The sequence below is a fragment of the Chenopodium album genome, chromosome 15 (genome assembly GCF_948465745.1).
Source record: "Chenopodium album chromosome 15, dcCheAlbu1.1, whole genome shotgun sequence".
Taxonomy (NCBI): Eukaryota; Viridiplantae; Streptophyta; class Magnoliopsida; order Caryophyllales; family Amaranthaceae; genus Chenopodium; species Chenopodium album.
The window spans coordinates 43931887-43944231 of NC_137848.1; the positions used below are offsets into that span (position 1 = coordinate 43931887).

Sequence of the window (12345 nt, forward strand, 5' to 3'; positions counted from 1 at the left end):
CGCCCCGCCCGGCCGGGCGTGCCTCTGGGTGAAGCCTGGTGGTTTGGGCGAGGCTTTTGGGCCTCAAGCTTCTACCTTTGGGCCTCCGAACTTGGCCCAAGTGCCATCAAACTGAGCCCTTAGTCACCGATCGATACCTCCAACCGATCTTGGGCTATCAAACTGGGTCGCGGTCTTCCAACACTTGTAGATGCTCCTCAAAAACCCGGTAAAATGCTTCAAGTACGCAAATTCCTACAAAACTCAAGCAAAACTACCAAAGCACTGGAAAACACAAATTAGTAATAAAAGTGGCTCGTAGGAGCCAAAAACACTACTAATTACGACCAAGGGACGGGGATAAATATATATATAAAATGAACACATCAAACTCCCCCAAGCCAAACCTTTGCTTGTCCCTAAGCAAAGAGCTCCTCAATGAACAATAAAACATGCCTCACCCCAATATAAAAATCAAGAACAAACGATTCAAGGCAAATCAAGTGAACGTGCTTCAAAATCAACCAATCCTATCCATCTAATCACCCTTCCTCCCCAACAATTGTCAAGTAGAGCAAACCACAAGAGCATATAGAATTCAAGACTAGTGCTTACACACTCAACTCTCATTTATGTGGCGAGTAAAAGATGTACTCGATCGCTCTCCATCCCAACCCCTTTAATGTGAACAATGCCCTCCCAAACTCACAACACTCGTGTGTTTAAAAAGACATACACTCAACCTAATAGTCGACTCGGAATATGTCAAGTCATAACTTGCATTGATAAACAACACTTTCACATTTACACAACTCTATGCACAAGGTCAAAAGGTCTTTTAAGCTTGTAATGTAAGGCTAGGGTGAAAGGGTAGGATAAATTTGGGAATATGCATGTGAGAGAAAAGCTTTGCAAAAAGGGAGCCAAATCCTAATAAACCCATGATCAAATATAATGATCATAAACATCTCCAACAAAACTAACTCCAACACAAATCCACCAAATATAACTCCAAATAATATAAACAATCCCAACACTTACTAATCCACTCATAAAAATATAACAATGTAGAACTTGAGTGAATAAACAAACTTTACTATTATACTTGAAATATTTCCATTGAAACTCAACTTTATTTTCTTTCTTTTGATCAACCCTCACTTAGAACATTTGAACATTAAACACTTTTTTCCTTTTTTCTCTTTTTTTTCCATTTTTTTTTTTTTATAGAAGTTCACTTTTCTTTTTTTTTTTTTTATTTTCTCAGTTTTTTTCTTGAACTACTTTTTTTTTTTCTTTTCCATCACACTTTTATTTTTCAAATATATACACACTAAAACTCATCAAAACAAAAATATGATCAAGAACAAACAACTTCTCAAACCCCACCCAAATTGTGCAAATAATGTGCACACTACAAACTCCCTCACCTCACTCACTAATAGCTCCCCCAAGACAAGCTTGGGACTAGTAACCAATGGGGCAAATATGGCTTGTAATGTGGCTAATAAACAACAAAAAGTCAAGGCAACAACATGGGTAGCAAGAAGGGAACAAATGTATCTAAAATCATCTGAAGGCTACCTAAAAGAACAAATGCCTTCGTCCTCCTCATGTGCATAATAGTGAGTTATGAAACACTACTCATCGTTACAAATCAATACTCAAATTCATTGACATACCAGGAACTAATCACACATTCCTAACCAAATCAACTAGTCAAGCACTATATTCACAAGTAGTTGGACAAAATTGACGCAACTTTAGGAATCCAAGTAATTAAACTTCAAATCATGATCAACAAATCCACAATGCTCAAAATCAAATACCAAGAATCAAAACAATTTTTCTCAAGTATGGGGCACAAGGAAGCATGATTTACAGTTCATTGGTTCGTATTTTTTTATTTTTTTGATTTTTCAATTTTTTTGTATTTTTCAAATAAGGAAAGCAATAAACTAATCTAAAAGCAATAAATCTAAACTAACAAAACACACCAAAAATAAACAAAAATAAAGAAAAAGGAAAAAGAAATATATACCAAATCTAAAAATCTCCCCCAAGCCAAGATCAGACAATGTCCTCATTGGCTCGAAGCTAGCCCAGCTGGCTACTCATCCTCATCCTGGTCCATCCGTGTGGACCCACCTGCTCCACCACTGGAACCTGCACCATCTGCACTAAAGGAGCTACCACCAAAATAGTTAGCATGAAAACTCCCCCCCCGCCGGTCCCCCAAAAGGTATGTCCTGGCCGCACCCATGGAACGAAGAATAGTCTGTGTAAATACCATGGGCAGTGGGATCCCTATCGTATCCCTGAGGTGGGGGCTAGAACTAGTCTGGGTAAACAGCATCGTCGGGAATGTTGCCCCGACGAGCATAATCATCATAGATGGGGTAGAGTCCCCTACCCTGGTTCCTCTCTAGGTAGCCTAGCCTATGGTCGACAGAACCAAGCATCTGCCTAAACTCGGTCTGGTTATGCTCTATACGACCTATGGCCTGGCCTATACTCTGCAAGTCCCAAACTGGGTCAGAGTCACCGTGAGGGACGGAATAGGACTGTCGAGGTGGTGAAGGTGGCTGCGGGATAGGCTTAACTACTGGTTGTGGCTGGGCCTGGACCTGGGCCTGCTGTGGATCCTGACCCATCGCATGGGCAAATAACAGGGCATAAGTGTAAGACTCTTGCCCTGGGGGAAAGGCGGTCAGGTCGGGGTTGGGCAAAGGAAAAATGGGTAAGGGTTGTTCAGTCCCTGTCCTAATGCACCAATGGGTGACCTAGCTCCCGTCTACCCTCAACCACCCAAGCTCCTCAAGGTACCTAGAGGTAATGTAGGTGTCGGGTCCCATGTTAGTCATGCGGTGGGGTCCACTCTCTACAAAACCGGCCTTCTTGATGGCTATCCTAGTGATAATGCCACCAAGACGGATGGGGGTAGTGGCCTGGTCGCTGGCCGTAGCGTGCCTACCTAGGTGGTGGATGATATATCGAGCTATGTTCAATTTCCCGAACCCAAACATATAATGGCCAATTACAGCTAATTCATTGGTCTGACAGTTATGGGGTTCGTTCCTACCTAGGAAACAGACACCGGCAAATCTTTGCCACATTTTAGGGACGGGGTGGTGGATGGGCCTAGCACTAGCATGTTGTGCAGAAACATGTGGAATACCAGTCAAAGCAAAATAAACATCATCTAGTTTAAACTCAGCATTCCATTGCCTATCCAAATCAGGTTCCAATTCAAACAATTTACAAAATTCCACAAAAGAAAGAGTGATGTTTCTATTATTAAGCCTAAAAATTAATTTCGGACCACTTTTATGACTTTGAATAACTAGAGACGATAAGAATTCACAAGTTAATTCACGGTATGTCGAATAATGCATATCTACAAATTTACGCATACCAATATCATTTAAAAATCTCCTAACAAAGCCATAAATACCTAAAGCTTCTAAAGTAGGGCGGTGTAACCACCGTGAAGGGATTACCTCGCGTCCGTAGAGTAACTCAAGCTTTTCCCGTTGCTCCGGCGTCGCGATCTTGATCGTTGGCCACTGAGCAAGTTGAAGAGTCGGGTCATATTGTTGAGATGACCCTCTTGAACTACCCCCAAGCAAGTTTCTGGCCCTCTTTGCCGCCATTGGAGTGGTGGTCGAAATTAAAATTTTGTGGGAAATGAAAATTTTTGATATAGGAATGTAGAGGATGGAGAGAGGAGTATAAATATGTAAAAAGTTTTGGATTTGGGTGAGAAATGAAGGAGAGAACTTAGAGAGAAGTTAGAGGAAAATATGAATTTTAGAGAGAGAAAATGGCGGAATGGTGAGAAAAGAAAGAAGGAAGAAGAAGAAAAGGGGAAGAAGAAAGAAGAAGCCGTGGGAAGGAATAGAGCCGCGCCCGGTCGGGCGCCTACACCGCCCGATCGGGCGATCTTTAACGTCCAGGATTCTTCTCTCGCGCCCGATCGGGCGCCTCACCGCCCGGTCGGGCGTTTTTCTTCAATTTGGAGAACCTGTTCTCGCGCCCGGTCGGGCGTTCCTCCGCCCGGTCGGGCCAATTAAACGTCCGTATACGTCAACTCTCGCGCCCGATCGGGCGTTTTTCTTCAATTTGGAGAACCTATTCTCGCGCCCGGTCGGGCGTTCCTCCGCCCGGTCGGGCCAATTAAATGCCCGTATACGTCAACTCTCGCGCCCGGTCGGGCGATGCTCCGCCCGGCTGGGCCCGAGAGCATAGTTGGACGACTGCTTTCTTCAAAATTTTGGCTAACTCTTTTCCTCTAATCTGTACCAAAAACTCGTAAAACTCATTAAATTCCCTCCTCTCTCCTCTCATAATAATAAAGGAAGAAAAAGTAAAAATAAAAGCAAGTAAAATACGAGTTGCCTCCCGCAAAGCGCTGGTTTATCTAGGTCCCGCACGACCTTCTTACCATCTTTGAGCTCATTTTGGAAGTGGAGTTAAGAGAGTCTCCTCCACACCTCTAATGGTAGCACCTTCATGATACACTTTCAACCTTTGGCCATTTACCTTGAACTCTTCACCCTTGTCATTCACTAACTCCACCGAACCAAACTTGTTCACCTTTGTGACAGTGAAGGGACCGGACCACCTAGATTTCAACTTTCCTGGAAAAATCTTTAATCTAGAGTTAAAGAGAAGAACCTTGTCACCTGGTGCAAACTCTTTTGGTAGGATCCTCTTGTCATGCCACTTCTTAGTCTTCTCCTTGTAGATCCTTGCACTATCATATGCTGACAATCTAAACTCATCCAATTCATTGAGTTGGAGAAGTCTCTTCTTATTTGCGGCCTTAGAATCCATATTAAACTCCTTGATTGCCCAAAAAGCTTTGTACTCCAACTCTACGGGAAGATGACATGCCTTACCATAAACTAGTCTATAAGGTGAAGTACCAATCGGTGTCTTAAATGCTGTTCGGTATGCCCAAAGTGTGTCATCAAGCTTCATACTCCAACCCTTTCTAGACTTGGCTACTACCTTCTCTAAGATCGCCTTGATTTCCCTATTAGAGACCTCAACTTGACTGCTAGTTTGGGGATGGTAACTAAGCCCGGTTCTATGATACACACCATACTTCCTAAGTAAGTTGTCCAATTGTCTCTCGTGGAAGTGGGTACCCCCATCACTAATAATAGCTCGTGGAACACCAAACCTGGGAAATATGATCTTCTTGAATAACTTGATGACTACCTTAGAGTCGTTTGTTGGTGAGGCTATGGCTTCTACCCACTTAGACACATAGTCTACGGCTACAAGTATGTAACAATTCCCATTGGAAGATGGGAACGGCCCCATATAATCGATACCCCAAACATCAAATATTTCAACTTCTAAAATCCCAGTTTGGGGCATCTCATGCCTCCGCGAAATGTTGCCAGTCCTCTGGCAAGGGTCACAAGCCTGCACAAAAGTGTTAGCATCTTTAAATATGGTAGGCCAAAAGAAGCATGACTCGTTAATCTTAGCCACCGTTTAGTGGGGCCATGATGTCCACCATAGGGTGAAGTGTGGCAACTTGTAAGGACGCCGTGAACCTCCCATTCGGGAACACACCTGCGAAATAATCCATCTGCACACTCACGAAACAAAAAAGGATCATCCCAAAAGTAATGTTTAACATTAGAGAGGAATTTCTTTTTCTGTTGGTAGGACAAGTCAGGAGGTAGAGTACCACCCACTAAATAATTAGCAAAGTCCGCATACCAAGGGTGATTCTCCACTACTGCATACAGGTTGTCATCAGGGAACGAATCATCTATGGGAAGAGAATCCTTACCCTCATCATACCTGACACGTGACAAGTGGTCTGCCACTACGTTCTCTTCTCCCTTTTTATCTCTTATCTCGATATTGAAGTCTTGGAGCAGAAGAACCCACCGGAGTAGCCTTGGCTTAGATTCCGCCTTAGCTATTATATATTTCAAAGCTGCATGGTCAGTAAAAACAATGGCTTTAGAACCAACAAGATATGATCTAAATTTTTCTAAAGCATATATAACAGCAAGAAACTCCTTTTCCGTGATGGCATAGTTAACTTGGGCCTCATCTAAAGTTTTGCTTGCATAATAAATAGCATGCAAAACTTTATCCTTCCTTTGTCCAAGCACGGCTCCTAGAGCAAAGTCACTTGCATCACACATGACCTCGAATGGAAGGTTCCAATCGGGTGCACATATGATGGGTGCCGATATCAAAGCCTGCTTAATCCTGTCAAAAGCCTCAAGACACTCGTCAGTAAAAACAAAAGGGGCATCCTTAAGCAAAAGTTGAGTTAGTGGTTTAGCAATTTTAGAAAAATCTTTGATAAAACGGCGATAAAACCCCACATGACCCAAGAAACTCCTAACTCCCTTAACATTAACTGGGGGAGGTAATTGCTCAATCACTGAAATCTTAGCTTTGTCTACCTGTATGCCCTTATCAGATACAATGTGACCCAGGACTACTCCCTCTGTCACCATAAAGTGACACTTCTCCCAATTTAAAACCAAGTTGCATTCTTCACATCTTTTCAAGATTTTAGCAAGGTTAGATAAGCATGCATCAAATGAAGAACCATAGACACTAAAATCATCCATAAAGACTTCCATAATAGACTCTATGAAATCAGAAAATATGTTCATCATGCAACGTTGAAAAGTAGCAGGTGCATTACATAAACCAAAAGGCATTCTATGATATGCAAAAGTGCCATAAGGGCATGTAAAGGTAGTCTTTTCCTGATCTTCAGGGTGGATCGGAATTTGGAAAAATCCCGAATACCCATCCAAATAGCAAAAGAACTTGTGATTAGCTAACCTCTCAAGCATTTGATCAATAAAGGAGAGAGGGAAATGGTCCTTTTTAGTGGCGACATTTAATCTACGATAGTCAATACACATACGCCACCCTGTAACAGTTCTAGTGGGAATTAATTCATTTTTATCATTTTTAATCACAGTCATCCCACCCTTCTTAGGAACCACCTGAACAGGACTTACCCATTTAGAGTCAGAAATAGGATAGATAATACCTGCATCAAGTAATTTCATAACCTCTTTCTTGACTACCTCTTGCATATTAGGATTCAACCTCCTCTGGGGTTGAATACAGGGTTTGTAGTTGTCCTCTAAGTGTATCCTGTGCATACAAAAGTCAGGGCTTATACCCTTGAGATCATCAATACTGTACCCTATTGCCCTTTTGTGGGTTCTTAGAACCTCTAGAAGTTGGGAAGTTTGTGGGTCATCCAGTGCAGTACTAATGATCACAGGGTACAATTCCTGCTCATCAAGGAAAACATATTTTAAATGAGATGGGAGAGGTTTTAGTTCAGGTTTCTTCACCTCTGCAGGTTTTGATTCCTGAACCAAATTTACTACCTTCATACAATCATTAGCATTAAATTCCTCGGTGGCAAGAGCTCTTTCTATGTCATCCACCTCCTTGCTCCATATGCACATGTCACCTGCAGACAAATTTCCACAAAGAATTTCCTCCAAGGGGTCCCTTGCAAGAACCTGTGGTAAGCTCTCCTCACAAATATCATCCATTACATCAAGCACATCAATTAAATAACAGTTTTCTTCAAGCATAGGACCTTTTAAAACTTTCCCTAAGTTAAAAGTGATATTATCCTGCCGTATGGAGAAAAGGTCTACCTAATATAATGGGAATTTGCGTGTCCTCGGCCATGTCTAAAACAACAAAATCAACAGGGATAAAAAATTTACCAACTCTAACAGGTACATCCTCTAAAATACCTAAGGGGTATTTAACAGAACGATCTGCCATTTGCAAAGTTATATTAGTAATTTTTAAATCACCCATATTTAATTTAGCACATACAGACGATGGCATCACACTAACAGAAGCACCTAGATCACATAATGCTTTATCAATGAAAACATTTCCAATATGACAAGGGATAGAAAAACTACCAGGATCCTTTAATTTAGGAGGGGATTTATTTTGTAATAGTGCACTACATTCCTCAGTGAATGCTACAGTTTCTACTTCATTAAAGGCCCTTTTCCTAGTCAATATGTCTTTCATGAATTTAGCATATGTAGGCACCTGAGTAATAAGTTCTGTGAAAGGAACTGTTACCTGCAAATTTTTTACTACCTCCAAAAACTTACCAAACTGCTTATCCAACTTAGTCTTCAAGTGACGGTTGGGGAAAGGTAGCTTGATAACTGGTGGTGCTTCCCTACTCTTCTCCTGGGGTGCATCCTTCCCTGAGGTTGTACCCTGCAATGAATCATTAGAAATATTAGTATTAACAATTTTACCCTGGAGCCCTGCAGGGGCATTTGGTACAACGGAATCAGGATTAGCAATATTAATTAAATCAGGTTCATCCTTTTTGGGCATTTGGGGCCCATCGTAGTGTGAACCACTCCTTAGGGTAATTGCATTCGCATGATCCGTAGGTTGAATTTCCTGCGCTGGTAGAGCTCCCTGCTGACGAGATTGAAGGGTAGAGAACAATTGGGCAATTTGGGTGTCCATGACTTTATTATGGGCTATAATAGAGTCAATCTGTTGGTCTCTACTCTCCATATGTTTTTGCATACTAGTCAGCATTGCCCTAATTTCTGATAAAGCAGGGTCAGAAGATGTAGTAGGGACCTGTGATGGGGGTTTCTGGTTAGCATGAGGGTGGTAATATTTTTGCTGTGGAGGGGGTGCTTGTTGTGGTTGTTGTGGAGGTGGAGGATTTTGAACATTAGTGCTACGGTAAGATAGGTAGGGATGGTTCCGGTAGCCGGGATTGTAGGAATTAGAGTATGGGTTATTTTGCTTATAAGTTTGGAAAGCATTAACTTGCTCCATTGAACTCCTGCAATCTTGTTCATAATGACCTACACTTCCACAATTTTCACAGAAAGCATCATTAGCATTATTAGAAACAGCAGAAACATTAGCAACAGAATTAGGATTGTTAGTAGTAAGGCTATCTAATTTCTGACAAATAGAAGTAAGCTGAGCTTGCATAAGGGTTACTGAATCAACATGATGCTTGCCCTTATTAGCATAACCTCTAGTATTCCCATATTGGGAATTATGGATCGCCATATCTTCAATAACCTGACCTGCATCATCAACATTTAAATTCATAAATCTACCGCTAGCTGCGGAGTCTAAAATTGTCCCAGATGCATTTCCTAATCCATTGTAAAAAGCTTGAATTAGCTGCCACTTTGCCAAGTTGTGGTGGGGACACTCCCTCTGCAGATCCTTGAATCTTTCCCAAGCTTCATATAATGCTTCATCTGTCTCCTAGGAAAAATTCTGAATGGCACTTCTCAATAAAGCTGTTTTCTCTGCAGGGTAATAATTATTATAAAAATTTAAGGCAAGAGTCTCCCAGTTAGTAATACCAAGTGCAGCTCTATTCAAACCATTAAACCATAATTTAGCTTTTCCACATAAAGAAAAGGGAAAAAGAATCTTCCTGATTTGATCCTGCGTTACCCCATTCTGCCTAATAGTGTTGCAATATTGACAGAAATCTGCAATGTGAAGATTAGGGTCTTCACCCTTAGCTCCACTGAACTGCTTTCTTTCTATCATAGTTATAAATTGGGGCTTGATCTCAAATTGGACTCCCTCGAGATCAGGTGGAGGAGAAAGATGTGGAAAATCCGTCAGGGATGGCTGCGAATAATCGCTAAGCTTGCGAGGTGGAGGTGGTGGTGGTGTACCCATTTCTAGTTCTGAGTCAGAAGAGTGCTCCGAATCACTAGAAGTAGGTAATAGGTTTCTAGGAATATCGTTACTCCCAGAACCTGCCAGGATCTGCCTATAAAAATTCTTTTGTCTATGAAACGAGCGCTCGATCTCAGGATCGAATGGAATGTAACCTGATCTGGAACAACTAGGCATAAACAAAGAACTAAAAAGACAGATATTAGAACTACCTCAAAGAACTAATGTCCTTTGAGGCAAAAGAAAAATAATCTAGACTACAAAAACAATTAGAAATAAAAATAAAACCGTTTCCCCGGCAACGGCGTCAAATTTTGACAGGCTAAAGTCGTATCACCTAATCAAAAGTATTACCTAAATCCTCTAACTAAAGTAGATAGGGAAGTAGGGTCGAATCCACAGGGAAACTGGTCTTTCTACTCCTAATTAATTAATATAATCTAAATTATTAAAGTAACCAAATTGTTGTTTTTAATATGAAATTATACTACGGAGATTGAGTTTAGAGAGAAAATCAATAATAAGAAGGCCTAGGGTCACAGGTTCACCAATAATTAATATTCCAGGATAAAACATAACAATCAATTAATCAACATTGCACAGATAACATGATTAACAGGCTCTCGCAATTTATTAACCAACATAGATCTAACAGGCTCTCGCAATTTACTAGATCTAAGTTCCTATTGAAAATAGCCTTTAATATTAAATTAACATTCACAATCAAATTAAATCTGCTCGATTCATAATCTAATTGCAAAGAATTAAAATAATTCAATAAGAAATTATCATGCAACATCAATAATCAATAATAACAAATTATCCCTTCATATTAATTATGGATCCCCATAAACCCTAAAATTAAACTACTCAGACATAATTAAAACTAAACAGAACATAATAATTAAACAAGACATGAAGAAATTGAATGAATAAAATACTGAGATTAATTAAGAGAGAAATCTTACCAAGACGGCGGAATTACAATGGAATTAAGGAACAAGAGAGAATAAGTCTAGAGAGAGAAAGTCTAAGTAGTAAGAGAAAGTGAAAAGAAAAGAGTAAGAGAAGTGAAAAAGAAGTATCTAATCTTGCCTAATAAAATCACATTCATACTATGCAAGCACTAATCGCTAAACAAAGCTGAACGGAAAGTAACAACTCCTAAACAATACTCGCGCCCGGTCGGGCAGTGGCTCGCTCGACCGGGCCCGTTCTATTCTTCGTGAAGCTCCTTCTCGCGCCCGGCCGGGCAGTGGCTCGCCCGACCGGGCCCGTCCTTTTTCCTCGTGAAGCTTTCTCGCGCCCGGCCGGGCGCGACTCCGGGCGCGGGCTTTCTCTTGCATTGCTTCGCCCCGCCCGGCCGGGCGCGCCTCCGGGCGAAGCCTGGTGGTTTGGGCGAGGCTTTTGGGCCTCGAGCTTCTACCTTTGGGCCTCCGAACTTGGCCCAAGTGCCATCAAACTGAGCCCTTAGTCACCGATCGATACCTCCAACCGGTCTTGGGCTATCGAACTGGGTCGCGGTCTTCCAACACTTGTAGATGCTCCTCAAAAACCCGGGAAAATGCTTCAAGTACGCAAATTCCTACAAAACTCAAGCAAAACTACCAAAGCACTAGAAAACACAAATTAGTAATAAAAGTGGCTCGTAGGAGCCAAAAACACTACTAATTACGACCAAGGGACGGGGATAAATATATATATAAAATGAACACACCACATTAATATTCAACCAATTTAGCATAATAATAGTTTGGAGCGAATTGAATCTTTGTTTGCATGCCTTTGAGATCGCAGGAATCACTTTTCACAATAAGAATCGAGTAGAGGCCAATACGGGCGAATGTGACTCCATGACTCACTTCGTACCATCATCCCCGATCCTCCTTTCGTGGTTCTGAACCATATGGAGTTAGTAATCTCATGGATTATGAATGGGGTGTAACCTTCACGAGTCAATCGTTGTTGCTTATCGTTGTCCCTTAATCGTGGTTGCCTTTTATGATCCGTGAACGGTTTACAAGTTCCTTAAAAACTTATTGGCGGCTCCCTACTTTCCTTGTCCCTAATTGTATTATGTCAATTTCAACTTCCTATGAGTGTCAAGCATATTCACAACATGCTTTAACGTAGGCGCACTTCGAATGACGCCTACAATTAGGGACTCAATTTAGCACATCAACCAACAACAACAAATGATCTCTCCACATCGGTCATTGAGATCAAGGGGGACTCAATTTAGGCCATGCACCAAAACAAAAACAGTTCACAGACCCATCATCATCCATCAATCAGCATCCTCAATATCCAAAATATCCAACAACATATGAACAAGAACAAATCCAACAGATCAACAAAGCCAACATAGATTCAAGAACAAAGCCAACCTAGCCTCAGTTTTATCTAACAAAGGGACAGTACCAAAATATCCAACATCATATCCAACGGATCAATATATCCAACATAATTTCCAATCCAATATCCAAAATAACCAACAAAATATCCATAAAATCCAGCAACATATCTAAGAGAATATCCAAAATATCCAACAACATAGGAATAATAACAAAGCCAACAGCTAAACAAAGAACAAAGGCCACAGATCAACAAAGCCAAAATAGGAACAAGAACAAAGCC

General features: G+C 41.2%; 1 non-coding gene across 1 annotated transcript; it reads left to right on the plus strand.

Annotated features, from left to right (window-relative positions):
• Positions 1–9205: 9205 nt before the first annotated feature.
• LOC145583654 (small nucleolar RNA R71) lies at positions 9206–9312 on the plus strand. Its single transcript, XR_014100262.1, has one exon. It is a non-coding gene; the product is annotated as a small nucleolar RNA R71 (small nucleolar RNA).
• The last annotated feature ends 3033 nt before the right edge of the window (positions 9313–12345 follow it).